The sequence below is a fragment of the Chiloscyllium punctatum genome, chromosome 19 (genome assembly GCF_047496795.1).
Source record: "Chiloscyllium punctatum isolate Juve2018m chromosome 19, sChiPun1.3, whole genome shotgun sequence".
In the NCBI taxonomy this organism is placed as follows: Eukaryota; Metazoa; Chordata; class Chondrichthyes; order Orectolobiformes; family Hemiscylliidae; genus Chiloscyllium; species Chiloscyllium punctatum.
In genome coordinates, this window is record NC_092757.1 from 97,271,207 (window position 1) to 97,297,981 (window position 26,775).

General features: G+C 42.0%; 1 protein-coding gene across 14 annotated transcripts in view; it reads right to left on the reverse strand.

The window, feature by feature from the left end:
• ncor1 (nuclear receptor corepressor 1) overlaps window positions 1–26,775 on the reverse strand; it is a 406,208-nt gene that overhangs the window by 253,147 nt on the left and 126,286 nt on the right. The window lies entirely within an intron of this gene.

The following is a 26,775-nucleotide window of genomic DNA, read 5'->3' on the forward strand; positions in this document are numbered from 1 at the left end:
GGAGAGCAGCCAAAAGTTGTGGTACACATAGGTACCAATGACATAGCTAGGAAAAGGGATGAGGACCTCAAAAAAAAATATAGGGAGTTAAGCTGGAAGGTAAAAGGCAAGAGAAGCAGTAATCTCAGGATTGCTAGGAACAGACAGCAGACGAACATGTGGCTGCAGGGCTGGTGTAGGTGGGAGGGCTTCAGATATATGGATCATTTAGATACCTTCTGGGGAAGCTGGGACCTGTACAAAGAGGACAGGTTACATCTGACTGGAGTGGAACCAACATCCTGGGCGGGAGGTTTGCTAGAGCTCTTCAGGAGGGTCTAAACTCGTTTGGCAGAAGGTTGGGAACCGGAACTACAGATTGGAGGATAGAGTAACTAGTGAACAGCCAGATACAGCATGCAGAGAGTCTGAGAGGAGGGACAGACAGTTGATAAGGCAAAGTTGCAGTCAGTGTGATGTGTTGAAGCGTATCTATTTTAATACAAGTACAATCAGGAATAATGGTGATGAACCTTGTTCGAAGTACTGTTCCATGCTCTATGACATAGCCATTACGGAGACTTGGATATAATAGGGGGAAGGAATGATTGTTGGATGTTCCAGGGTTTAGATGCTTCAAAAGGAAGGGGGCGGGGGTGGGGGTGGAGTGGCATTGATAATCAGGGACAGTATCACAGCTGCAGAAAGGGAGGTCATTAGGGAAGGTTTGTCTACAGAGTCAGTGTGGGTGGAAGTCAGAAACAGGAAGGGAGCAGTCACTTTATTGGGAGCATTCTATAGATTGACAGTAGCAACAGAGACATGGAGGAGCAGACTGGGAGGCAGATTTTGGAAAATGCAGAAATAACAAGGCTGTTGTCATGGGTGACTTTACTTCCCTCATAACAATTGGAACCTCCTTTGTTTAAATAATTTGGATGGACAAGTTTTTGTCAGGTGTGCCCAGGAAGGATTCCTGACTCAATATGTAGATAGGCCGACTACAGGAAGGCCATATTGGGATTTGGTGCTTGCAAAGAACCAGGTCAGGTGTCAGATCTCTCGGTGGGACAGCACTTCGGTGACAGTGATCACAACTCCCTGACTTTAAGTATAGTCATGGAGAGAGATACGAGCAAGTGGTGTAGGAAAGTATTTAATTTGGGGAGGGGGAATTACAATACTATTCGGCAGGAATTGGGCACCTAAATTAGGAACAGACGTTCTCAGGGAAATGCACGACAGAAATGTGTACGTCGTTTAGGGAGCACTTGCTGATAGCCATGGATAGGTTTGTCCCGATGACGCAAGGAAGGCCTGGTAGGGTGAAGGAAACTTGGGTGACAAGAGACGTGAGAACATCTAGTCAAGAGGAAGAAGGAAGCTTACTTAAAGGTGAGGAGGTGAGTATCAGACAGAACTCTGGAGGGTTGCAAGGTAGCCAGGAAGGAAGTGAAGAATGGACTTAGGACAGCTAGAAGGGGGCATGAAAAAGCGTAGCGGGGAGGATTAAGGAAAACCGTAAGGCATTCTACATTTGTGAGGAACAGGAGGATGGCCAGAGTGAAGGTAGAGCCAATCAGGGATAGTGGAGGAAATTTGTGCCTGGTTTCCCAGGAGGTAGAGGATGTCCTTCATGAATACTTTACTTCAGTATTCACTACTGAGGGGGACCTGGACATTTCTGAGGACAATGTGAAACAGATTGATATGCTTGAACAGGTTTATGTTAAGAAGGAGGATGTGCTGAAAATTTTGAAAAACGTAGGATACACAAATCCCCTGGGGCAGACAGGATATATTCAAAGTTACTACAGGAAGCGAGGGAAGAGACTGCTGCGCCTTTGGCGATTATATTTGCGTCCTCACTGTCCACTGGAGTAGTGCCAGATGATTGGAGGGTGGCAAATGTTATTGCCTTGTTCAAGGATGGGAATATGGATAATCCTGGGAATTACGGACCAGTCAGCCTTACACCAGTGGTGGGCAAAGTATTGGAGAGGATTCTGAGACACCAGAATTATGATTACTTGGAAAACCATAGTTTGATTAGGGGTAGTCAGCATGGCTTTGAGGGGGAAGGTCATGCTTCACAAGCCTTATTGAATTGTTTGCCAATGTGACAAAAACACATTGATGAAGGTAGTGCACTGGATGCGATGTACATGGATTTCAGCAAAACGTTTGATAATGCTCCCCATGGTAGGCTCATTCAGAAAGTAAGGAGGCATGGGGTACAGGGAAACTTGGCTGTGTGGATACAGAATTGGTTGGCCCATAGAAGACAGAGAGTGGTAGTAGATGGAAAGTAATTAGCCTGGAGCTTGTCAACTAGTGGTGTTCTGCAGGGATCTATTCTGGGACCTCTGTGATTTTAATAAATGACTTGAATGAGGAAATGAAAGGGTGGATTAGCAAATTTGCCGATGACACAAACGTTTGGTGGAGTGGTGGATAGCGTGGAGGGCTGTTGTAGGTTGCAACAAGACATACATGATGCAGAACGGGGCTGATAAATGGCAGATGGAGTTCAATTTGGAAATGGTTTGAATACAGATTTCAGGGTCAAAGGCAGAATTCTTGGCAGTGTGCAGGAACAGAGGGATCTTGGGGTCCACGTCCATAGATCCCTCAAAAGTTGCCACCCAAGTTAAAAATCACACAACACCAGGTTATAGTCCAACAGGTTTATTTAGAAGCACTAGCTTTCAGAGCACTACTTCTTCATCAGGTGGTTGTGCAGTATAAGATCCAACAGGCATATAACATACGATTTGCAACTATAAATAATTCTCAATACAGAGACCTGCATTCATTTGTAGTTCAAACCTAGTGAAAATACTGTTCATGTATTGCACAAATCCAGCCGCTCATTGACTGGACACAGTCAACGAGCTTGTTGAAATTATAAACTAATGGAATTTATTCCCAAATTGACCATACAATTGAAACAAACAGTGAACTCTCAAGTCTGCCTTACTTTTTTACTAAATCATATCAACATTCTCATTTACACTTTAAATACCAGATATCGTCAACGGAACCTTAGAGAGTGTCGACGGAGGAGAGAAGTGGTTCTTGCTTATGGGAAGCACAATCCATTCTTTCCAAATACAGCTCTTGGGAGATTCCCACTCTTCAACATAATTTGAAATGGCTTAAACTTTAAATACTTCATTCACATTTCCATGCAGAAATAAACCAGTTCTAGGTTACTGGCAGATTGACTGGAAGAAATTAGACACTAAATTTAGAAATTATGCCATCTTGAACTGGTTCCCATTATCCCTTGTACATGATCTCCAAAGAGGAACAACTCTCACTAGTCTAAATGCAGTCAACTTGTAGACAGTACTTTTCACCAGCCTTGCATTGAGGTTGCAATTACATGTAGTGTTGGTCTGGAATACAACAACTCTCAGACAGCACAGAATATTAAGAATAGAAACCATCTAAGAAAAACATTCCATTGTTTGAGTTTTAATTTGGACTGTATGAACACGTATTTTGGTGACCAGCTTTTTTTCCCCCTTCTTCATCTCAAGATGCTGATACTTAGAGTATATTTTGCTGTAGCCATGGCAGGATATTTCTTTCAAGAGATCATTCTTCACCTGCAAGCTTAGGGTATTCTCAACTATGAAATGATCAAACTGAACATTACTGTCCTCAAAAGAAATCTAAATCCCAGATGTCACTGAGCAATGATCAGGAGAAAGAGCCCAGATTTATTTCTTGTCCTTAGTTCAAGGTACTGATGCCAACTATTGAGGCTCCATTCAGATAAATTGAGACAGAACCTCATAATTCCTTCCACATTATAATTAAGAACCACAGTGTATTTGACAAATGATCCATTACTGAGACCCTGAAGTCCTTGGAATAAATGATTAGCTAGTTTACATAGATGGATTGCAAAGTTGATTTTGTAGGGATAAGGAGCAAACAATAGTAAGTCATTTAACAAATATGCAGCAGGATTCCCGTAGAACATCAACAGGTTTTGTTGATGCTGCATCACCCACTGTCTATGAGCATGCCCTAAAAGGAAACAGCACCATCTTTAAACTTTTCAACATCTGCCAGTAATTTTAAAAGGGATAGAATCGAAACTGTTACAGTTGTATGATTGTAATTTGTGTTTCCCTTCTGCCCTCTGTTAAAACAATCTGTTTGCAATGAATAGCTGTTCCTGGGTAAGTGCAGAGCCTGGTGAGTGTTTTATTTTAACCTGGGTTTATGTCTCAAATAAATGGAGGACTTCGAACAGTTCAATTAAATCTTTTCTCATTTGTGAAGACACGAAGAACATTGGGGTTGATTTGCAGCACCCATCCCCTTAAGCTACAACATATACCCATTTAAAGGTCGAGTTTCTAAGACTAAATTTTTAGTCAAAAAGCAGGCGGTTAATTCTTTTTTAAACACATAAACAAATAACATTTTTGGAAAAGTTGAGATTCACCCTCTCCCATCACCATGCTAATACAGCTGCTAATCAGAGTCGATTAAGTGGAAAAAATACTCATTTCCAACTTAATTTATAATGTAAGGCAAACAAAGGCAAACATATTTCAACTAAATTTTTATATACATAAATAACTTTCATGGAAAGTGCCATGAATTTAACGAAGTTAGTGTATACAAATTAATCAAGTTTAAATAGTAAAAACATATATACTAACTTACAGAACTTCACTTAGCTAACTTCTAATTTCTCATGTTACAAGAAAACTTTCACTTTGCAGCCAGGCAGGCATGTCATAGAGTCAGAGATTTACAGCAAGGAAACAAACCCTTTGGCCCAACTTATCCAGGCCATCCAATTTTCACAAATAAACTAGCCCCGCTGCCTGCTTTTGGACCATATCTCCCCATATCCCATCCAGATAACCGGCTAATGTTTCTTAAATGACTAAAATGTATTTGTCTCCACAACTAGGTCTGGCAGCCTATTCCAGACACTCACCACCCAGTGAGAAAAAATTGCCTTCTGGATCATTCTACATGTTTAGATGGATAGAGGAGGAGGAGACAGTAGTAGTAGTGGAGGAAGTTTCTCAAAATGGAGAACTGTGACCAGCGTTGCTCCACAGGGATCTATGCAGGGACCACTGTTGTTTATGATATACATAAATGATTTGGAGCTCAAAAATGTGTTGCTGTAAAAGTGTCCAAGGAGCAGGAGAATTGATTTTTCGGGCATAAGCTCTTCTTCAGGAATGAGGAAGGTGTGCCAAGCAGGCTAAGATAAAAGGTAGGGAGGAGGGACTTGGGGGAAGGGCGTTGGGAATGCGATAGGTGGAAGGAGGTTAAGGTGAGGGTGATAGGCCAGAGAGGGGTTGGGGGCGGAGAGGTCGGGAAGAAGATTGCAGGTCAAGAAGGCGGTGCAGCACCTTCCAGCACCGCCTTCTTGACCTGCAATCTTCAGCACCGCCTTCTTGACCTGCAATCTTCCAGCACTGCCTTCTTGACCTGCAATCTTCCAGCACCGCCTTCTTGACCTGCAATCTTCCAGCACTGCCTTCTTGACCTGCAATCTTCCAGCACCGCCTTCTTGACCTGCAATCTTCTCAGCACCGCCTTCTTGACCTGCAATCTTCTCAGCACCGCCTTCTTGACCTGCAATCTTCTCAGCACCGCCTTCTTGACCTGCAATCTTCTTCTCGACCTCTCCGCCCCCACTCCCTCTCCGGTCTATCACCCTCACCTTAACCTCCTTCCACCTATTGCATTCCCAATGCCCCTCCCCCAAGTCCCTCCTCCCTACCTTTTATCTTAGCCTGCTCGGCACACCTTCCTCATTCGTGAAGAAGGGCTTATGCCCAGAAACGTCGATTCTCCTGCTCCTTGGATGCTGTCTGACCTGCTGCGCTTTTCCAGCAACACATTTTTCAGCTCTGAGCTCCAGCATCTGTAGTCCTCACTTTTTCCTCATAAATGATTTGGAGGAAGGTATAGGTGGTCTGATTAGCAAGTTTGCAGACCACACTCAGATTGGTGAAGTAGCAAATAGTGAAGGGGACTGTCAGAGAATGCAGCAGAATGTAGATAGTTTGGAGAGTTCTGTAGAATCCATAGAATCCCTGCAGTGTGGAAACAGGCCCTTTGGCCCAACAAGTCCACACCAACCATCTGAAGAGTATCCCACCCAAACGTATTACCCCATTACTCTACATTTACCCCTAACTAATGCACGTAACCTACACATCCCTGAACACTGTGGGCAATTTAGCATGGTCAATTCACCTAACTTGCATATCTCTGGACTGGGGAGGAAACCAGAGCACCTGGAGGAAATCCACGCAGACATGGGGAGAATGTGCAAATAACCGCCTCAGGCTGGAATCGAATCCAGGCCCCTGGTGCTGTGAGGTATTGTGTTGCTCCAATATGAGCGTTTCAAACAAATCGCCTCTTACTCTTCTAAACTTCAGATACAAGCCTAGTCTATTCAACCCTTCTTCTGAAGAAAATTCTCTCACTCCAGGAATTACTCTGGTAAACTTTCTCTGAACTGTATGCAACCAAACACATTTACATCCTTCCCTAAATATGCTGACCATAACGGTGCACAGGACTCCACTGGTGCAGTGTCACCAGTGCCATGTACAACAAAAACAACTTCCCATTTTTGCATTCCATTCTCCTCACAATAAATGATAAAATTCTATTAGCTGCACTGTAGGAAGGATGCAAACACACTGGAGAGTGAGCTGAAGTGGTTTACAGGAATTATTCTAGGCAGAGAAACTTCAGTTATGAAGATAGATTGGAAAGGTCCCCCACGGAGAGCAACTGGTGAGGAGAAGATCTGTTATAAATTTTAAAAACTGAGAGGTTCAGTTAAAGTAACTTGAGAAAAACTTTCCCCAGTTATACCATCTACAAGATGCACTGCATTTTGGAAAGACAAATCAGGGCAGGACTTATACACTTAAAGGTAAGGTCCTGGCTTGGGCACAGAAATGGCAGATGGAGTTCAATCCGGGTAAATGCAAAGTGATGCATTTTGGAAGATCCAATTCAAGAGAGAACTATACAGGAAATGGAACAGTCCTGGGGAAAATTGATGTACAGAGAAAGATCTGGGTGCTCAGGTCCATTGTACCCAGAAGCTGGCAATGCAGGTCAATAGAATAATCAAGGCGGCATACGGCACGCTTTCCTTCATCGGACGGGGTACTGAGCACAGGACTTGGCAAGTCATGATAGAGCTGTACAGGACTTTGATTCAGCCACATTTGGAATACTGCATACAGTCCTGGTCACCACATTACCAGAAGGATGTGAATGCTTTGGAGAGGGTGCACAGGAAGTTCACCTGGATGTTGCCTGATATGAAGGGTGCTAGCTATGAAGGGTGCTAGCTATGAAAAGAGGTTGAGTAGATTAGGATTATTTTCATTAGAAAGACAGAGGTTGAGAGGGTACTTGATTCAGGTCTACAAAATCATGAGAGATGTAGACAGAGTCAACAGCAACAAGCTTTTTCGCATAGTGGGGGACTCAATTACTAGGAGCCATGAGTTCATGGTGAGAGGGGAAAAAGTTTAAGGGAGACATGCGTGAAAAGTTCCTTATGCAGAGGGTGGTGGGTGCCTGGAACGTGTTGCCAACAGAGGTGGTAAAGGCGGTCACTATAGTGGCATTTAAGATGCATCTAGACAGATACATGGAAGGAAGGGAGCAGAGGGATACAGATCCTTAGAAAATAGGTGACAGGTTTAAATAGAGGATCTGGATCGGCGAGGCTTGGAGGACTGAGGAGCATGTTCCTGTGCTGTAATTTTCCTTGTTCTTTGTATCGCTCCTCTCTCAGCTTATACCAATGTCCCTAGTTTTAGATTCGGAGAAAGTGAGGATTGCAAATGCTGTTGTGGTTCTGTTCTCCGAGCTGGGAATTTGTGTTGCAAACGTTTCGTCCCCTGTCTAGGTGACATCCTCAGTGCTTGGGAGCCTCCTGTGAAGCGCTTCTGTGATGTTTCTTCCGGCATTTATAGTGGCTTGAGATGCTGGAGATCAGAATTGAGAGTGTAGTGCTGGAAAAGCACTGCAGGTCAGGTAGCATCCAAGAAGCAGAAGAATTGACGCTTCTGGCATAAGCCCTTCATCAGGAATGAGGCTTGTGGGTTGAGGCTGAGAGAAATGGGAGGAGAGTGGGGGGAAATCAGCTGGGAAAGCGATAGGTGGATTAAGGCGAGAGAGGTGGTGCTAGGTCAGAGGCGGCAGTGAGAGACAGGTCCAGACGATAGTGCAAAGTTAATGTGGGGGAGGGCGGAATGAGGATGCTGTTGAAATCCACATTTAACTGCCCCCTCTGACATCCAGTTGATCAAAATCTCACGATATGCCACTAAGCTTAGTGTCATCCACAAACTTACTAACCATACCTCAAATGCTCATCCGAATCATTTACATACAAGAAGAATAATAGTGGGAGCCAGCACTGACTTTTGAGGCACACCGCTGGTCACAGGCCTCCAGTTTGATAAACTCCAAATTGAGGGGCGATAGATTTAAGACAGGGCAGGTTCTTTACTCAGTGGTAAGGGCATGGAATGCCCTACCTGCCAATGTAGTTAACTCAGCCACATTAGGGAGATTTAAACAATCCTTAGATAAGCACATGGATGATGATGGGGAAAGTGTAGGGGGATGAGCTTACAGTAGTTCACAGGTTGGCGCAACATTGAGAGCCAAAGGGCCTGTTCTGTGCTGTTATAAACAATTTCTATCACCATCCTATCTTCTACCTTCAAGCCAATTTTGTATCCAATTGGCTAGCTCTCCCTAGATCCCATGAGTTTTAACTTAACTCAACAATCTACCATGCAGTACCTTGTCAAAGGCTTTGCAAAAGTCCACACAGACAACATCTACTGCACTGCCCTCATCAACGTTCTTGGTCACCCTTTCAAAAGTAATCAAATTCGAGATATGATTTTCATGCATAAAGCCATGTTGACTATCCCAAATGAGTTCTTGCCTCTCCAAATGTCTGCAAATCCTGTCTCTTAGAATTGCCTCGAACAACTTATCCACCACAGATGTTCAGTTCATTGGTCTGTAGTTTCCAGGCATTTCCTGGGCCTTTCTTAAATAAAGGAACAACATTAGCCATTCTCCAATCTTTGGGCACTTCAACTACGGCTGTCAATGATAAAAAATATCTCTGCCAGGGGCCCCGTAATTTCCTCCTTAGCGCCCAGAATGTCCTGGGACATATTTCATTAGGGGTCCAAGGGATATATCAAGGAGATCAAGGATTACGGGGAGAAAACGGGAGAGTGGGGTTGAGAAGTCCATCAGTGATGATTGAATGGCAATCAGATTCGATGGGCTGAAAGGCCTATTTTCTGCTCCTATGTCTTATGGTCTCATCTCTAACACAATATGTTTTAAGACTTCACGCACCTCCTCTTCATTAGACTCGCTTCATGTCGTCACTATTTATCTCCCCACTATTTGCTTATTGCTTAGCATCCATACCTATCTTGATAGTAAATATTGAGAAGAAATATTCATTTAGAATCTCACCCACCTCTTGTGGCTCCGCACATAGACAACCTTGTTGATCTTTAAGAGGCCCTATTCTCTCCCTAGTTACTCTTTTGCCCTTCATCTACTTGTTGAATCCTTTTGGATTCTCCTTTACATTATCTAGTTTTCCCTTCTAACCCCACTGATTTCTCTCTTAAGTGTACTCTGACACAAACTATACTCAAGGAATTCAAATGATCTCAGCTGCCCATACATGTCTCATGCCTCCCCCTTTTTCTTGACCAGGGCCTCAATGACTATCATCCAGGATTCTCTCGTCCTGCCAGCCTTACCTTTCACTCTAATAGGAACATTCTGGCCCTCAATCCTCATTAGTCCACTTTTGAAAGCCTCCACTTACCAAACGTACCTTTGTTTGCAAACAGCCTCTCCTAATCAATTTATGGAAGTTCCTAAGACCATCAAAATTGGCCTTGCCATCATTTAGAACTTACCTACCCCTTTCCATAGCTATTTTAAAACTAATGAAATTATGGTCACTGGTCCCAAAGTGCTCCTTCACTAACACTTCTGTCACTTGCCCTGCCTTATTTCACAAGAGGAGGTCAAGTTTTGCCTCTTCTCGAGTAGAGTCATCTCCATATTGCATGAGAAATCCTTCCTGAATAGATTTGAATCTCTCGTCATCAAAGCCCTTAAACACTATGGCAGTCTCAGTCAATGTTAGGAAAGTTAAAATCCCTTACTCTAACAACCCTATTATTTTTGCAGCTATCTGTAATCTCTGATCTGATCCATGCTCTACGTTAACTTGTGTATTGTCCTTAACTTTCTCCTTTGTCTCCGATTTCACCCCACTGCCAGACTAGTTTAAACCTTCCCAAGTGACTTTAGCAAATCTCGCCATCAGAATATTAGTTCCCATCAAGTTCAGGTGCAATCTATCCCTCTTGTACAGGTCACCACTACCCCAGAAGAAATCCCAATGATCCAAGAATCTGAATCCCTGCCTGTGCACCAGCTGTCCAACCACACATTCATCTGCCAATTTCTCCTATTGCTACTCTCACTAATGTGGTACCAGTCATAGTCCAAAAATTACTACACTTGAGATGCTGCAATTTAACTTTCTGCCTAACTCTCTATAACCCCCATCCCTTTTCCTAGCTGTGTCATTGGTACCAATACGTACAACAATCTCTGAATCCTCATCTTCCCCCTTAAAAATTTCCTGGAACCACTCAGAGATGTCCTCAATCCATGCACCAGACAGGCAACACACCATCTGGAGCCTGGACGACAGCAACAGAAATGCCTGTCTATGCCCCTGACTTGCAAGTCTTCTACTACTAACTCACCTGGACTCTACACAACCCTGGTCTACAGCAGAGGCAACCGTGGTGCTACAGATCTTGCTGCTGCTGTTGAATTCCTCTGAGAGCTCTTGCCCATAACAGTATCCAAAATGGTATTCAGTCATGACTTCCCACATACGACAGATAACCTCACCTACCATTACTTAAACTTGAATGAACTTAGTCTTATTGTTAACGTTTCCAATTGCATCATGAGCCATATCATTTCACTTTGTGATCTTTTGATTTTTTGATCACTTCATCAAGTTCACTGGATATACCACTTTCTTTGAACGATTTGATAACATTCTCCACTGTAATCTTTCATAGGTTCTTCAACTCACAGGAGCACATGTACATGTCCCTTGATAAATATCTCCTCACCTCTGATCATCCAGTCATTTTTTTTCCCCAAATGCAACCCTTCAAGGACTTGTTTACAGAAACATTCAATAGTTGAATAAGGCTAGTTCAACCACCAGAAATCAATACATCATCACTGCTATGCAATCTAGCTTCAAGAACAACATAAGAATTGAATTGAACACATTCCAAATAAAAATATTTTTATTTATGTAATTCTCCTGGTCAGAAGCTTAAAACTTTTCTCAGTCATACTTTTAAGCCACGCTCTTCCATCCATCATCATGAACATGTATGATTAATCCTTTGTAGATTGCTGTTTTGGGAGGACTTTTCTGGTAAGGATCACAATTAGCTCAAGCTTTATTCCTTTGGGACATACAACACAACAACTGTGAATCTAATATGAAACAAAGAACTACAGATATTGAATATTTGAAACAAAACATTGCTGGAGAAGCTCGATAGTGTCCAGCAACATCAGCAGACAGAAATCAGAGCTAACATTTGAACTGCAGTTGAACTAGACTCGAAATGATAACACTGCTTTCTCTCCACAGACGCTGACCATTGTGAATTTAGTCTTATCACAGGCAGATGCCTTCATTAAAACAGGTTTTTGTCCAATCTTTCACAGCGTTTGAGCTGGTATATCAAATTTCACAGAAGTCTCATCCATATCTGAATACTGGCTGATCTGTATCCATTCTCTCATTGATATTGGATTATAAATCACTGAAATGCAATCAAGTTTAGCCAGGAAATCTGTCTATGAAATCTTAATGGTCTCTTGCAGCACCATATCATTACTCTTCATAAATCCAGTAAGGTATCCAAACCTAGCTTGAAAATCTGAAGCATCTAATTTTTTTGACCTTACTTTGTGTAATCTGTAAATGTGGCAAGCATACCTTTGATCCCTTCTTCCAAGTCACTTGTATGAATCATAAACAGTCAAGGTGGTGAGTTGAAGCATACAATGTGGAGGAGTCTATTGGAAAACCAGAGGATTGGGAAGCCTTTGAAAACCAGATAAGGATAATGAGAAAAACACAATATGGGGGGAGAAGATGAAATGTGAGAGCACGTTAGGTAGTAATGAGAAAATTGTATGAGTGTTTTAGATATATAACAGATAAGACAGGGACAAGAGTGGACACTGTACCAATGGAAATTCAGGTTGCAGTAGTAGTAAGAGGAACAAAGAAACAGTGGAGGAACTGAACAGATACTATGCGTCAGTTTTCACAGCGGAAGACACCAGCAAATACCAAAAATCCGAGGGGCAGAGGTGACCATCAGCAAAGAGAAGGTACTTGGGAAGCTGAAAGGTGTGAAGGTGGATAAAACACCTGGACCAGATGGGCTATACCCCAGAGTTCTGAAGGAGTTAGCTGAGGAGATTGTAGGGGCATTGGTGATCTTTCAGAAATTACTGGAGTCTCAGAGGACTGAAAAATGGCTAATATAACACCCCTACTTATGAAGGGAGGAAGGCAGAAGACCGCAAACTATTGGCTGGTTAACCAGACCTCAATCTTTGGTAAGATTTTAAAGTCCATTATTAAGGATGAGATTGTGGAGTACTTGGAAGTGCATGGTAAAACGAGGCTGAGTCGGCACGTCTTCATCAAGGAGGGGTTTCATGCCTGACAAATCTGTTAGAATTCATTGAGGTGGTAACGAGCAAGATAAACCAAGGAGAGCCAGTGGATGTGATCACTGGATTACCAGAAAGCCTTTGATAAGGCACCACACAGGAGGCTGCTAAATAAAACTAGAGGCCATGCTGTTAGGAGCAAGGTACAGGCATGGATAGTGGATTGGCTAACTGGCAAAAGGCAAACAGTAGGGTAAAGGGGTCTTTTTCAGGATTACAGCTGGTGACTAGTGGAGTTCTGCTGTGGTCCACAACTATTCATATTATGCATTAACAATCTGGACGAAGGAAATGAACGCATCATTGCTAAGTTTGTAGATGACACAAAGATGAGTGAAGGGACAGGTCATGTTGAGGAATTTGGGAGTCTACAGAAAGACTTGCTCAGGCTAGGAGAGTGGGCAAAGAAGTGGCAGATGGAATACAATGTGGGAAAGTGAGAGATAATGCACCTTGATAAGTAGTAGTGTAGGGCATTTTCTAAATGGGAAAGGCTTCAGAAATCTGAAGCAGAAATGAATTTGGGAGCCATAGTTCAGGATTCTCTTCAGGCTAACATGTAGGCTCAGTTGGCAGTTAGGAAGGCAACTGCAATGTTAGCATTCAAGAGGGCCAGAATAAAAGAGCAGAAATTTACAGAGGCTGTATGAAAAAAAAAAGGCTCTGGGTCGGACCACATTTGGAATACTGATAGCATTTTTGGCCAGTATCTAAGGAAAGGTGCGCTGGTGTTGGAGGAGGTCCAGAAGAGGTTTGCAAAAATGAGCCTGGGGATGAAGTGCTTGTCATAAGAGGAGTGGTTGAGGATTCAATGGAGAACCTGACTGAATCTTAAAGAATACTGAATGACATGGATAGAGTGGAAGTTGATAAGGTTTTTCACTAATAGGAGAGACTAGGACCTGCAGGCACAGCATCAGAGTGAAGGAGTAAACCTTTAGAACGGAGATAGGGAAGATTTTTTTAGCCCGAGTATGACAAATCAGAGGTAGATAGGTTTTTGATTGGTTGGGGAATCAAGGGTTACGGGAGAAGGAAGGAAAATGGGGTTAAGAAACACATCAACCATGATAAAACTGTGGAGCAGACTCAATAGGCTGAATAGCCTAATTCTGCTCTTATGTCTTACGAAGGTCCGAGCACCCAATCCCTGTAGTCCACCAGTCATTACCTCTTGCTAATGTGAAAAGGACCGATATATTCCAATTCTGTTTCTTGATAGCTATCCAATCTTCTATCCATGCAAATAAGTTACTCCCCCCTACCATAAACTATTCTATTCTGCAATAAAGTATGATGTAGTATCTTATCAAATGCCTTTTGGAAATTCATCTGGCTAAGATACATCCAGTTGTCCCCCTTCATTAACAGAATGTTATTTCCTCAAAAGACCTTTAACAGAGTAGTCAAACATGATTTTCCTTTCATAAAACCTTGTTGACTCTGCCTGATTCCCTTTAACATATCCAAGTGTCCTGCTATAATCTCTTTCATGATAACCTCTAACATTTTCCCAATGTCAGATGTTAAACTAACTACCCTATACTTTCCTACATTTTACTCCCTTGTTTTTGAATAAAAGAGTAGCATTAGCTATCTTTCCAATTTAATGGGCCCACCCCCAAATCAAGACTGTTCTGGAAAATTAAAACCAATGCATTAAGTATTTTACAAGCCAAGTTTCTTAAGACCCAAGAACCCAGGCACTTGTCAGCCCACAGCACCACCAATTTATTCAGTTTCACTTCTCTAGTGTTTGTAATTTTCCCAAGTTCACTTCTACTTTCCTTCCATTTCCTGAAGCTTCCAAATACAGTGGAAACTTGATTATCCAAACGTGATGGGCGGGCACTATTTCATTTGGATAATTGATTATTCGGAAAATTAAATGACTTTCCTCTGGGGCTTGGAGTTTTAAAGTCTGCTCTCCTTTCAGGAAACTAGCAGCAGCAGCACAGCGCGTGAGACCCCGCCCCCAACACCGTCCCCCTCTCGCTCGCCTCCCCCACTTCCAACACCACCCCACAACCCGGTCCAACCCCGGCCCCGAAACCCCTTCCAACGCAGCCCCCTAGCACAAAGCGCGTAAGCTACCTCCCCGCCCCTGTCCACCCCCGGCCCCTCTCCGGGGCATGTGGACTGGACACCAACAACAAGATTGCTGCTGCTGCCTTTGTGGGGTAAGTCTTCAAATAGTGCACAGACACAGGCACGGCCACACACACACAACTTTTTACCGCAAATCTTTGACACGTTCGATGTTTGCCCTGCACAGGACAATGTTGGAGAGATTATTCCTGGTGGGGGGTGGGGGGGGTGGGTTTAAGGGTACACCCTATCACCCCTATGTAGAACTCCACGGAAAGTGTGGGGAGGGAGGGCAGGAGATCAGTCATTTGGAGACGGTGCCTGTTTAATCACTATCAACAAAAGACATGATCACTGCTGGAAACACGTCTTTGATGTGACGTTTCCATCAGGACCTCAAGATCTCCTTCGGATAATCTGATTTTCGGATAATTGAGTTTCCACTGTATTATTTATCACCTCAACAGTAAGCATTGTTTTCCATTATTCATTATCCAATCTCACTTTCTATAGGAGCAATGCTCACTTTGTTAACTCTTCTGCTTTAAAACATTTATAAAAACTCCTACTAACTGATTTTACATTTCTGTTTCTCTCATATTGTAACTTGGCCCTCCATATTAATTATTTTTTGATTATTTTTAATATTTTGTGCAATCATCTGACCTGTCCCAGTCTTTGCATATTTACATATGTATTTTACTAATTTCATAATACCTTTAACATTTCTAGTTAACCAAAGGGTATATCCTCCCCTCAAATGTGTCCTAGTCATTGCCATGTATCTATTCCAGATATTCTAAAATACCTTTTTTTAATATCTGCCCCAGCAATAATCTATTGACATGTCTTTTCATCTGATTTCCCAATTCATGCACTTATAATTGTTCTTGCATAACTTTTTAAAATGGTCTCAGACACACTCCTCTCTCTCTTAAGCTGAATATAAAACGTAATCATATTTTAGTCGCTGCTAACCAGTGGCATTTTGCCTAAGAGATCATGAATTAATTCTAGCTCACTGCACAATGTCTAGTTTAGCCTGCTCTCTCGTCAAATGCAAAGCATGCTGTTCTGAGAAACTATCCTTAAATCATTCCTGACCACCTCAGCAAGTCCATATCTTCCCATCTGACTTTTCCACCTGATAGATAGATTAAAATCCACCATGATTATCACTGTACCTTTATGAGAAACTCTTTTTTCCTATATGCTGCTATATATTCTATATATATATATTTTCTATATGTCACACGGGCAGCTTTCAGATATCTTTACGATTCACACAATTTTTTTGCAGTAAATAAGAAAAAAATGTCATAAATGGTCTTATGAATTGTTGATGTTTAAATATATTGTTGGACAGCAGACAGAATAAATTTCAAGTCACTTTACATCAGCCGTCGTGCTTGAAAAATTGCCATCATCAAAGCCTTACAAAAAGGCTTCAAAGGCTGAATTGATGGAATTAATAAACTGAATTGGATAAGTGGAATTACGGGCACCCAAAAGAAGGCCAGATACCATTGTTGAAACATCAGAGGTGAGCACAACTATGAAACATTCCATGATAGAAGCCATTATTCTGATGAGCAAAACATTGAAAAAAATTAAAAATGAAATGCTATGTTTTGAAGTTTCCATCAGTGGAGGGATGCCAGGAACATAAAACTTGTGCTGCTTCTTACACAAATCTTAGTGATGCAGAATTTTTTATATTTTTCTTCTGTGAGACAGTAAAATAAATGTTGCCTTTTAGCTTGGGAAGCTAAAAGATCAGAAGAATGGTGAAAGGTACATGAGTGGTAGAAACTCTTTCTTTGGCCAGATGGTGAATGTAGTGTTTTTCCTTAGCAAAAATATTGAGAGAAAATCTAAAAAGAGATTCAACAGTAACATTGAGTGCTACATTGATAATAAATCACAATGCAATAACATAGTCTCAGTGAAATGCGTGATTGAGTCAATATTGCACTATTGCTCTATGACTCTACTGCATGAGAGCGCAGTGTTATGGTCTGGTGTGACTCCAGTGACATTACCTTTACTGGTGGTATCATAATTACTTATTCCATTGGTGGAATATTGCCCTGAGATAGTGGCTGTCAAATGTGTTCTTCAATTGGCTGGATATCTGCTTTCTGCATATAAGACATGCATAAGAAATTGTCTATGTTGCCATAGCTGAATGAACTGTGTAGAATTCCTGCTGGGTGGAAACAAGTCCACACTGACCCTCCGAATAATATCCACTCAGACTCATTCCCCCTATTAATGTAAATTTATCCTTGACTCATGCACCTAAACCGATACATTCCTAAAAAATAAGGGCAATTTAGCATGACCAATTCATCTAAATTGCACACCTTTAGATTGTGGGAGGGAGCCAGAGCACCCGGAGGAAATTCACGCAGACACGGGGAGAATGTCCACACAGACAGCTGCTCAGAGGCTGGAATCGCCCGGGACCCTGCGGCTGAGAGGCAGCAGTACAAACCACTGAGCCACCTTTAATGCACAGATTTTTAGCATGGGAGCTAGGAGTCCATCACGGCCCACAGACATTTTTGCTTCAATTGCTGCATCATAAATACCTGATGAGTGAACCAATATCTATGGTGGTGGGGGACCTTCGGTAAGATTATCCATGAGCACTCGTTTATCATTTAGCTTGAATTCATAAGCTGTAGTAGTATAGAATTTAATTATTAATGAAACCATACGCATTAGAATTCAGCCGCTACTACTTGGTCAGATTTCAACTTCGCATCAGAATCGCTGTTCAAATATCTTGAAAGGGATTTAAATGGTACAGCTGAGTCTTAGTCTGCCCCTGATAAGTTCACACATGTGTGCTGCAGCATGTTGCTGAGCAATAAGCAAAAATTTCATTTATGGTGACAGCTAAGCTTACGTTATTGTTTCATGCATCCAAATCGCACGTCATTGCTCCAGCACAAATAGGTTTCACAATCATCCGTACTATAACAATCCTAAAGAAGATGCAAGCGTATGTCTTCCACATATAATCAACTACGGTTAAGCCCTGAAGTCCAGCACACTATTCATTCGAGCAAGATAAAATGGCTCACCAAGTGACCTCTTTTGTACAATTCAACAAAATTTTGATCAACAGTGCAAGTTTGGTTCTTTTTCTCATTAAGACTTCTACACCAGACTGAAATCCTTTGCAGGATTCAAAAGAAGAAATTAAGTCCACCAGGAGATAGATGTATATTTATTTGGAGAGCTTCTGGCGTACCTCAAACTGAATTTTTAAATAACTAAAACATTGCAAGCTTTTTGTTTATACAGAATGAATGTACTGTTTTTGTACAGTGATTACTGAACATTTGCTGTGCAGTCTTAGAGGTCACCCTGTCATTTTATAACTGTCCTTTCTGTAAAAGTATCATCAAATACCAGTGCATCAGTTTGCACCCAGACATTTGAGGGTAGACAAAACAGAGAATCGTTGCATGGTTGGTAGTAATATTAAAATATTGTTGATGAGCATGCACAAAATTGATTACCTCATTAGTGAATTATTCCCAGCAACATTCACAATTGTACGGCACACCATGAGAAGTGATTAGCCTAAAAAAGTAGCTGCAACTATTCATGAACTTTCAAACTGCCAAATACCTTTTCGTTAAATAACACCATCATATATGATTCATAAAAATCCAGAAAGTGTGAAGAGGAGCCAGTCACACCTGATTCAAAACATTAACTTTGCTTCTTTCTCCACAGGTGCTATCAGCCCTGCTGAGCTTGTCCCACAATTTCACTCTTTATTTCAAATTTCCAACATATGCAGTACTTTACCTTTAAACAAACATGAGGCAATACATCTTGGTCAGAAACATGAGAATGTCTAGTTGGGGTAGAGGAGTATTGGGTTTTTGTAGTACCAGTAAAGTAACAATCAAAAAAGATGTAGAAGAGAATGCAAACCATGCTATAAACATGGAGTTTGAGAAAGCCTTTGAGAAGGTACCACAAAGGTCATTGAGCAACACTGAAGCTTACAGAACAAGTGCGAACTGGGATAAAAAGTACCTTAAGGACAGACAGCAATTAATTATCATAGATGGTTATTTTTCAGACTGAAACATGTTAGACAATGGCTTCTCCAAAGATTAGTGCTCCGACCACTGCTTCTTTTGCTGGATGTGCAGGGCAAAATGTCAAACTTTGCTTACCATACCAAACTTGATGGTGTGGCAAACCAAAAAAAATATGAATTGCAAAGGACAAGACATCAACAAGAAGTGGCAGACATAATTTTACAAAGTTGAAATGTGAGGTGATAGACTTTGCATAAGATATGTGGAAAGGCAATATAGATTGAGTAACAGTACTAGAACATGTATATGTGCATAAATTTTAAAAGGCAAAAAGACAAATTAAGTGACTGGTTAGTGCAGCATGAGACATTTTGAGCTTCATAAATGAAGGTATCGAGTACAAAAGCAAGCATGTCATGCTGAACTGACTGCCATCGAGGGGGTCTTCTGATTCATGAATAATATGCACTCAGGATCGCACATACTTTCACTTGACTGAACAGGATGATTCTTGACACCTGTATCTTTGGGCACATAGGACAGCATGTCCCACAAGGGATCTGTGTGCTACATTTGTTTCTTTTGTTTTCCTTCTCTGCTGACACTCTGCCTCATCATTAAGTAATTTGACACAAAGCACGATAAAGCAAGATCAACAAGTGATTACTAGTTTGAACAACTTGTAACAACCTTTTCCCAGTGCTGCTGGGAAACATCGGTGTCTTTGTAACCTCTTATTTGTCTTCCTTTGGTAAACTGGCCATTTGAAAGTTGAAAAATCAGGACCCTTTGCTCAGAGACACAATGTCCAGTCCAGCATAGTTGATTTTACAGGAGTTCACAGAACATAGAACAATGCAGCACAGAACAGGCTGTTCGGCCCTCGATATTGTGCCGATCTGTGAACTAATCTAAGCCCATCCCCCAGCTAATCTAAGCGCATCCCCCGACACTATCCCATCTTCATCCATATGCTTATCCAAGGATTGTTTAAAAGCCCCTAATGTGGCTGAGTTAACCACATTGGCAGGCAGATCATTCCACACCCTTACCACTCTGCGTAAAGAACCTGCCTCTGACATTGTCTTAAATCTATCACCCCTCAATTTGCAGCTATGCCCCCTCATACAAGCCAATGTAAGCGTCCCAGGAAAAAGACTCTCACTGTCTACCCTATTTAATCCTCTTACCATCATGTATGTCTCCTTGAAATCCCCTCTTAGCCTTCTTCTTTCTAATACAACAGACCCAAGTCCCTCAGCCTTTCCTCATAAGACCTTTCCTCCAGACCAGGCAACATCCACATCCTTCCTGTAATGGGGCGACCAGAACTGTACACAATATCCCAAGTGCGGCCAGACTAGTGTTTTGTATAGTTGCAGCATGACATCACGTCTCCGGAACTCAATCCCTCTACCAAATGAAACCTAACACACTGTGTGCCTTCTTAACAGCATTATCAACCTGGGTGGCAACTTTCAGGGATTTATGTACATGGATATCAAGATCCCTCTGCACATCCACACTACCAAGAATTTTTCCACTGACCCAGTACTCTGCCTTCCTGTTGTTCTTCCCAAAGTGCATCACCTCACATTTAGCTGCATTGAACTCCATTTGCCATGTCTCAGCCCAATTCTGCAGTTTATCCAAGTCCCCCTGCAACCTGTAACATTCTTCCACATTGTCCACTGCTCTACCGATTTTTGTGTCATCTGCAAACTAACTAACCCATCCACTTATGCCTGCTTCCAAGTCATTTATAAAAAAGACAAACAGCAGTGGTCCCAAAACAGATCCTTGTGGCACACTACTAGTAACCAGACTCCAGGCTAAATATTTTCCATCAACCACCACTCGCTGCCTTCTTACAGAAAGCCAGTCTGTAATCCAAACTGCTAAATTAACCTTAATCCCATGCCTCCACATTTTCTCCAACAGCCTACCATGTGGAACCTTATCAAAGGCTTTACTGAAGTCCATGTATACCACTTAAAAATGTGTTGCTGGAAAAGCGCAGCGGGTCAGGCAGCATCCAAGGAGAAGGAGAATCGACGTTTCGGGCATAAGCCCTTCTTCAGGAGAAGAAGGGCTTATGCCCAAACGTCGATTCTCCTTCTCCTTGGATGCTGCCTGACCCGCTGTGCTTTTCCAGCAACACATTTTTAAGCTCTGATCTCCAGCATCTGCAATCCTCACTTTCTCCTCCATGTTTACCACGTCAACTGCGCTACCTTCATCCACATGCTTGGTCACCTTCAGAAAAAACCTCAATGAGGTTTGTGAGACATGACCTGCCCTTGACGAAACCATGTTGATGATACGCAAATTGTTACTTGCTCGATGATTATAAATCCGATTTCTTATAATCCTTTCCAAAACTTTTCTTACAACAGATGTAAGGCTCACTGGCTATAATCACCTGGGTCATCTCTACTGCCCATCTTGAACAAGGGCACAACATTTGCAATCCTCCAATCCTCTGATACTAAACCAGTGGACAATGATAACACAAAGATTAAGGCCAAAGGCTCCGCCATCTGCTCCCTAGCTTCCCAGAGAATTTTCTGATCAATCCCAACTGACCCAGGAGACTTATCTATTTTTACACCTTCTAGAACTGATAACACCTCCTCCTTACTAACTTCAATCCATTCTAGTCTAATAGCCCGTATCTCATTCTTCTCCTCTATAATATTCTCCTTTTCCGGAGTGAAAACATATGAGAAACATTTGTTTAGCACCTCTCTGATCTCCATGGGGTCCACATACAACTTCCCATTTCCATCTTTGACTGACCTTATTCCTACCCTAGTCATCCTTTTGTTCCTCACATACCAATAGAAAGTTTTAGGGTTCTTCTTTATTCTACTTGCTAAAGATCACTCATGTCCCCTCCTTGCTCTTCTGAACTCTCTCTTTAATTCCTTCCTAACTAACCTGTAACTCTCTATCACCTCATTTGAATCATCTCAACTCAATGTCACATAAGCCCCCCTCTTCCGCTTAACAAGAGACAATTCCTTTCGTAACCCACTTTTCCCTTACCTAATCACTTCCTCCATGCCTGACAGGGACATACCTATCAAAGATAGGAGATAACTATTCCTTAAACCAGCACATCTACATTGTCTCCATTCCCTGCATTTTGCTACCCCAATCTATGCCTCCTAAGTCTTGCCTAATCATATTACAATTGCTCTTGCCCCATCAAAATCTCTTGGCCTGTGGCATGTACCTATCCCTTTTCATCGCTAAACTAAACATAACCGAATTATGGTCACTCTCTCCAAAGTGCTCACCTACTACTAAATCAAACACCAAGTACCAGATCCAGTGTGGCCTGCCCTCTTGTCGGCCCTTCGAAATACCGTGTCAGGAAACCCTCCTGCACACACAGGACAAAAACTGATCCATCCAATGTCCTAGAGTTATAGCATTTCCAGTCAATGTTAGGGAAGTTAAAATTCCCCAAAATGACCACTCTGTTCCTTTCACTCCTACCCAGAATTGTTTTGCCAATCCTCCCCTCTACATCCCTGGAACTTTGCAGAGGCCTACAAAAACTCCCAGCAGTGTGACCTCTCCTCTCCTGTTTCTAACCTCAATCCTTACAACCTCAGTAGATGAGTCCTCGTCAAAAGTTCTTTCAGCCACCAATATACTGTCCTTGACTAACAAAGCCACACCTCCCCCTCTTTTACCTCCTTCACTGATCTTAATAAAGAACAAAGAACAAAGCAAATTTACGGCCCAGGAACAGGCCCCTCAGGCCCTCCAAGCCTGTGCCGATCCAAATCCATTGTCTAAACCTATCGCCCATTTCCTAATGGTCTGTCGCCCTCTGCTCCCCACCTACTCATGCATCTGTCTAGACGCACGTTCAATCAATCTACTGTGTCTGCCTCTACTACCTCTGTTGGCAATGCGTTCCAGGTACCTACCACCCTATGTTTAAAGTACTTTTCACATGTATCCCCCTTAAACCTTTCTCCTCTGAACTTGAACGCGTGACCTCTCATTAGTGAATTCCTCACCCTGAGAAAAAAAAACTTATCGCTATCCACCCTATCTATACGTTTCGCGATTTTGGAGATGTCAATTAGGTCCCCACCAGTCTCCTTTTTTCTAATGAAAACAATCCTAACCTTCTCAACTTCTCCTCATAGCTAGCACCTTCCATACCAGGCAACATCCTCATAAACCTTCTCTGCACCCTCTCCAAAGCGTCCACATCCTTTTGGTAACGTGGCGACCAGAACTGTGCACAGTATTCTAAATGCGGCCCAACCAAAGTCTTGTACAATTTTAACATGATCTACCAGCTCTTAAACTCAATAACCCGTCCAATGAAGGCAAGCATACCATATCCATCTTGACCACTCTATCCACCTGTGCAGCCACTTTCAGAGTACAATGGACCTGAACTCCCAGATCTCTCTGCTCATCAACTTTTCCCAAAGCTCTTCTGTTTACAGTATAGTTCATTCTAGAATTAGACCTGCCAAAATGCCTCACCTCACGTGCCTGGATCGAACTGTATCTGCCACTTCTGCACCCAACTCTCCAGTCTATCTATATTCTCCTATATTCTTTGACAGTCCCCTATGCTTTCTGCTACTCCATCAATCTTCGTGTCTTCTGCAAACTTGCTGATCATACCAACAGTGCCTTCTTCCAGATCATTTATATATATCACAAACAACAGCGGCCCCAGCACTGACCCCTATTGAACACCACTGGTCACCTTCCTCCATTTCGAGAAACTCCCTTCAACTACTACTACTGTCTTCTGTTGCTCAACCAGCTCTTTATCCACCTAGCTAGAACACCCTGCAAACCATGTGACTTCATTTTCTCCATTAGTTTACTATGGGGAGCCTGATCAAATGCCTTACTAAAGTGTATTTATATAACATCTCCATCCCTTCCTTCATCTGTCAATTGGTCACTTCCTCAAGGAACTCTATTACGTCGGTAAGGCACGATCTCCCCCACACAAAACCACGTTACCTATCACTGATAAGCCCATTCTTTTACAAATATAAATAGATCCTATCCCTCAGTACCGTCTCCAAGAACTTTTCCACCATTGACGTCAGGCTCATTGGTCTGTAGTTCCCTGGAATATCCCTACGACCCTTCTTGAACAGTGCGACCACACTAGTAACTCTCCACTCCTCCGGCACTTCACCCGTATTTAAGGATGCTACAACAATATCTGTCAGGGCCCCAGCTGTTTCTTCTCTCACCTGCAGCAGCAACTTGATATAGATCCCATCTGGTCCAAGGGAATTGTCCACCTTCATATCCTTTAGTCTACCCAACACATCCTCCCTCCTTGTCTCAACATGATCCAAAGTAAACAAACTTCTATCTTTAATCTCAACATTCACCATGTCCCTGTCCTCAGTGAGCATGGATGCCAAAAAGTAATCATTGAGAATCTCACCCATTTTCTCAGGTTCAACACACAACCTTCCTTCCTTATCCTTTAGTGGACCAACCCTTTCTCTAGTTACCCTCTGGCCTCTTACATATGAATAAAAGGCCTTTGAGTTCTCCATAATTCTGCTTGTTAAAGTTATTTCATGACCCCTTTAGCCCACTTGATTCCTTGCTTAAAATTGGTTCTACTCTCCAGCTATTCCTCCTAAGCCCTGTCCTTTCAAAATCTGGACCTGTGTCAAGCAAGTTTGTGAGATAACCCCTGTATTGTTAACAATCTTAGCTGCAAGCAGTTACTTATCTTAAAAAAAAGTCCTGTGGCATGGGTACTAAATCCTGCTCGATCAGAAAACGCAAACTCAGACACCTCTCCGACAAATCTAACATGATCACCATAAACACACATAGGAACATGAGTAGGCCATTCAGTCCATCAAACCTGCTCCACCATGCAATAAAATCATGGTTGATCTTTGGCTTATTCCATATCCCTGCTGTCAGCCCTTAATACACTTTGTGAAAATATATCTAGCTCAGATTAAATTTAACAATTGAATTAGCATCGACCATCATTTGATGAAGACTGTTCCAAATCTCCACAGGGTTTTGTATAACTGCAGCATAATGTCTGCATCCTTATACTACAGCCCGTTGTACATGAAGCCCAGCATTCTGTTAGGTTTCTTGATGATTCTCTGCAGCTCTTCATGGCATTTTAAAGAGCTATGCACCTAAACTCCCAAATCGTGTTGAACATCCACTGCACTTTGTGTTCCAAAAAATATCCTGATCTATCCTTTTTTGCTCCAAAGTAGACAACCTTACACTTGTTTATATTAAAATCAGTCACAGCTTTGCCCATTCACCTAAACCATTAATATCCTATTGTAATTATCCAAGTCATTAATTGTGAATAATTACATTAATCGCCAACATAGATTCCTATAGGACATCACCAAACATCTTGCCAATTTGAGTACTTTTCCATTACTCGAACATTCTGTTTCCTACCACTCACCCAATTTCTTATACGCCTGTAATTTAGAGTCATTGTCATAGCAGATGTACAGCACAGAAACATACCCTTTGTCTAATTTGTCCATGTCGACCAGATATTTAACATTCATCTAGTCCCATTTGCCAGCCTTTGACCCATATTCCTCTAAACCTTTCCTATTCATATACTCATCCATATGTCTTTTAAATGTAATTGTATCAGCCTCTACGACCACCTCTGGTAGCTTATTCCAATTTCTCCTCAGTGCTTCCACCTTACTGACAGTATGTAAATGAATATGCTGAGGACTTTCCATAGCTTGGCAGCCTCCACTGACAAGCAGATCCAACATCAGATTTAGTGTACCAGTTCAGTGTTCTATAGATTACAGCAACAAATACGTGGAGGCATAGACCTCCACGAGTGCTGAATCTACATAAAGCTGTGGTTAGATCAGAACTAGAGGGACCTTGTTCAGCTCTGGGCACCTGAGGACAGATGTGAAGATCTTTGAGAGGATTCAAAGCGATTTACTACATTGGGGATAAGGGTTTTTTCTGTGACAAGACGAGGTAGGAAAAGCTGGGTTTGTTCTTCTTAGGGCAAAAGAAATTATCAGGAGTTTTGATAAAGTGTACGAGATCATTAGGGCAACAAGGTGGCTCAGTGGTTAGCACTGTTGGCTCTCAGCACTAGGGACCCGGGTTCAATTCCACCTTTGGGTGACTGTGTGAAGTTTGCACATTCTCATGTCTGTTCTGGTTTCTTCCCACAGTCCAAAGTTGTGCAGGTGGATTAGCCATGGGAAATACACAGTGAGATAAACGCAATGGGCCGAATAGCCTGTTTCACACAGTTGGGATTCCATGAAAGGCTCAGATAAAGTAAACAAGGATAATCTCAATCCATTAGCTCATGTTGCAGTTAAAAACTTATCTTTTTATTTTTATGAATTTTTGATTGTGGTCTAAAATAGAAAATTGATGAAGAGATTGCTGCAGTTTTTAAAAGCAATGTTACGTGACATTCACTGTAATTGCTGTTGACACTGTTGCTTGTTCAAGCACTGGGGGAAGGATTGCAGACGGACTTATTAAGTTGGTTAGAGTTTTAACATGTAGAGTTACAGTTGATAGTTCATAATTGTTCACCTGTAACTACAATCTATTTGTATCTAATAGTAATTCCTATTAAATGCAAAAACCTAGTCCGCACTTTGTCAACCTAGGTCTGAAAGTCAGGTAAATTGGGCAGTTTCTGTGTACTTTTATAAAATCTTTAACTTTTGCGCTGACTCCAGAAATAATGAGG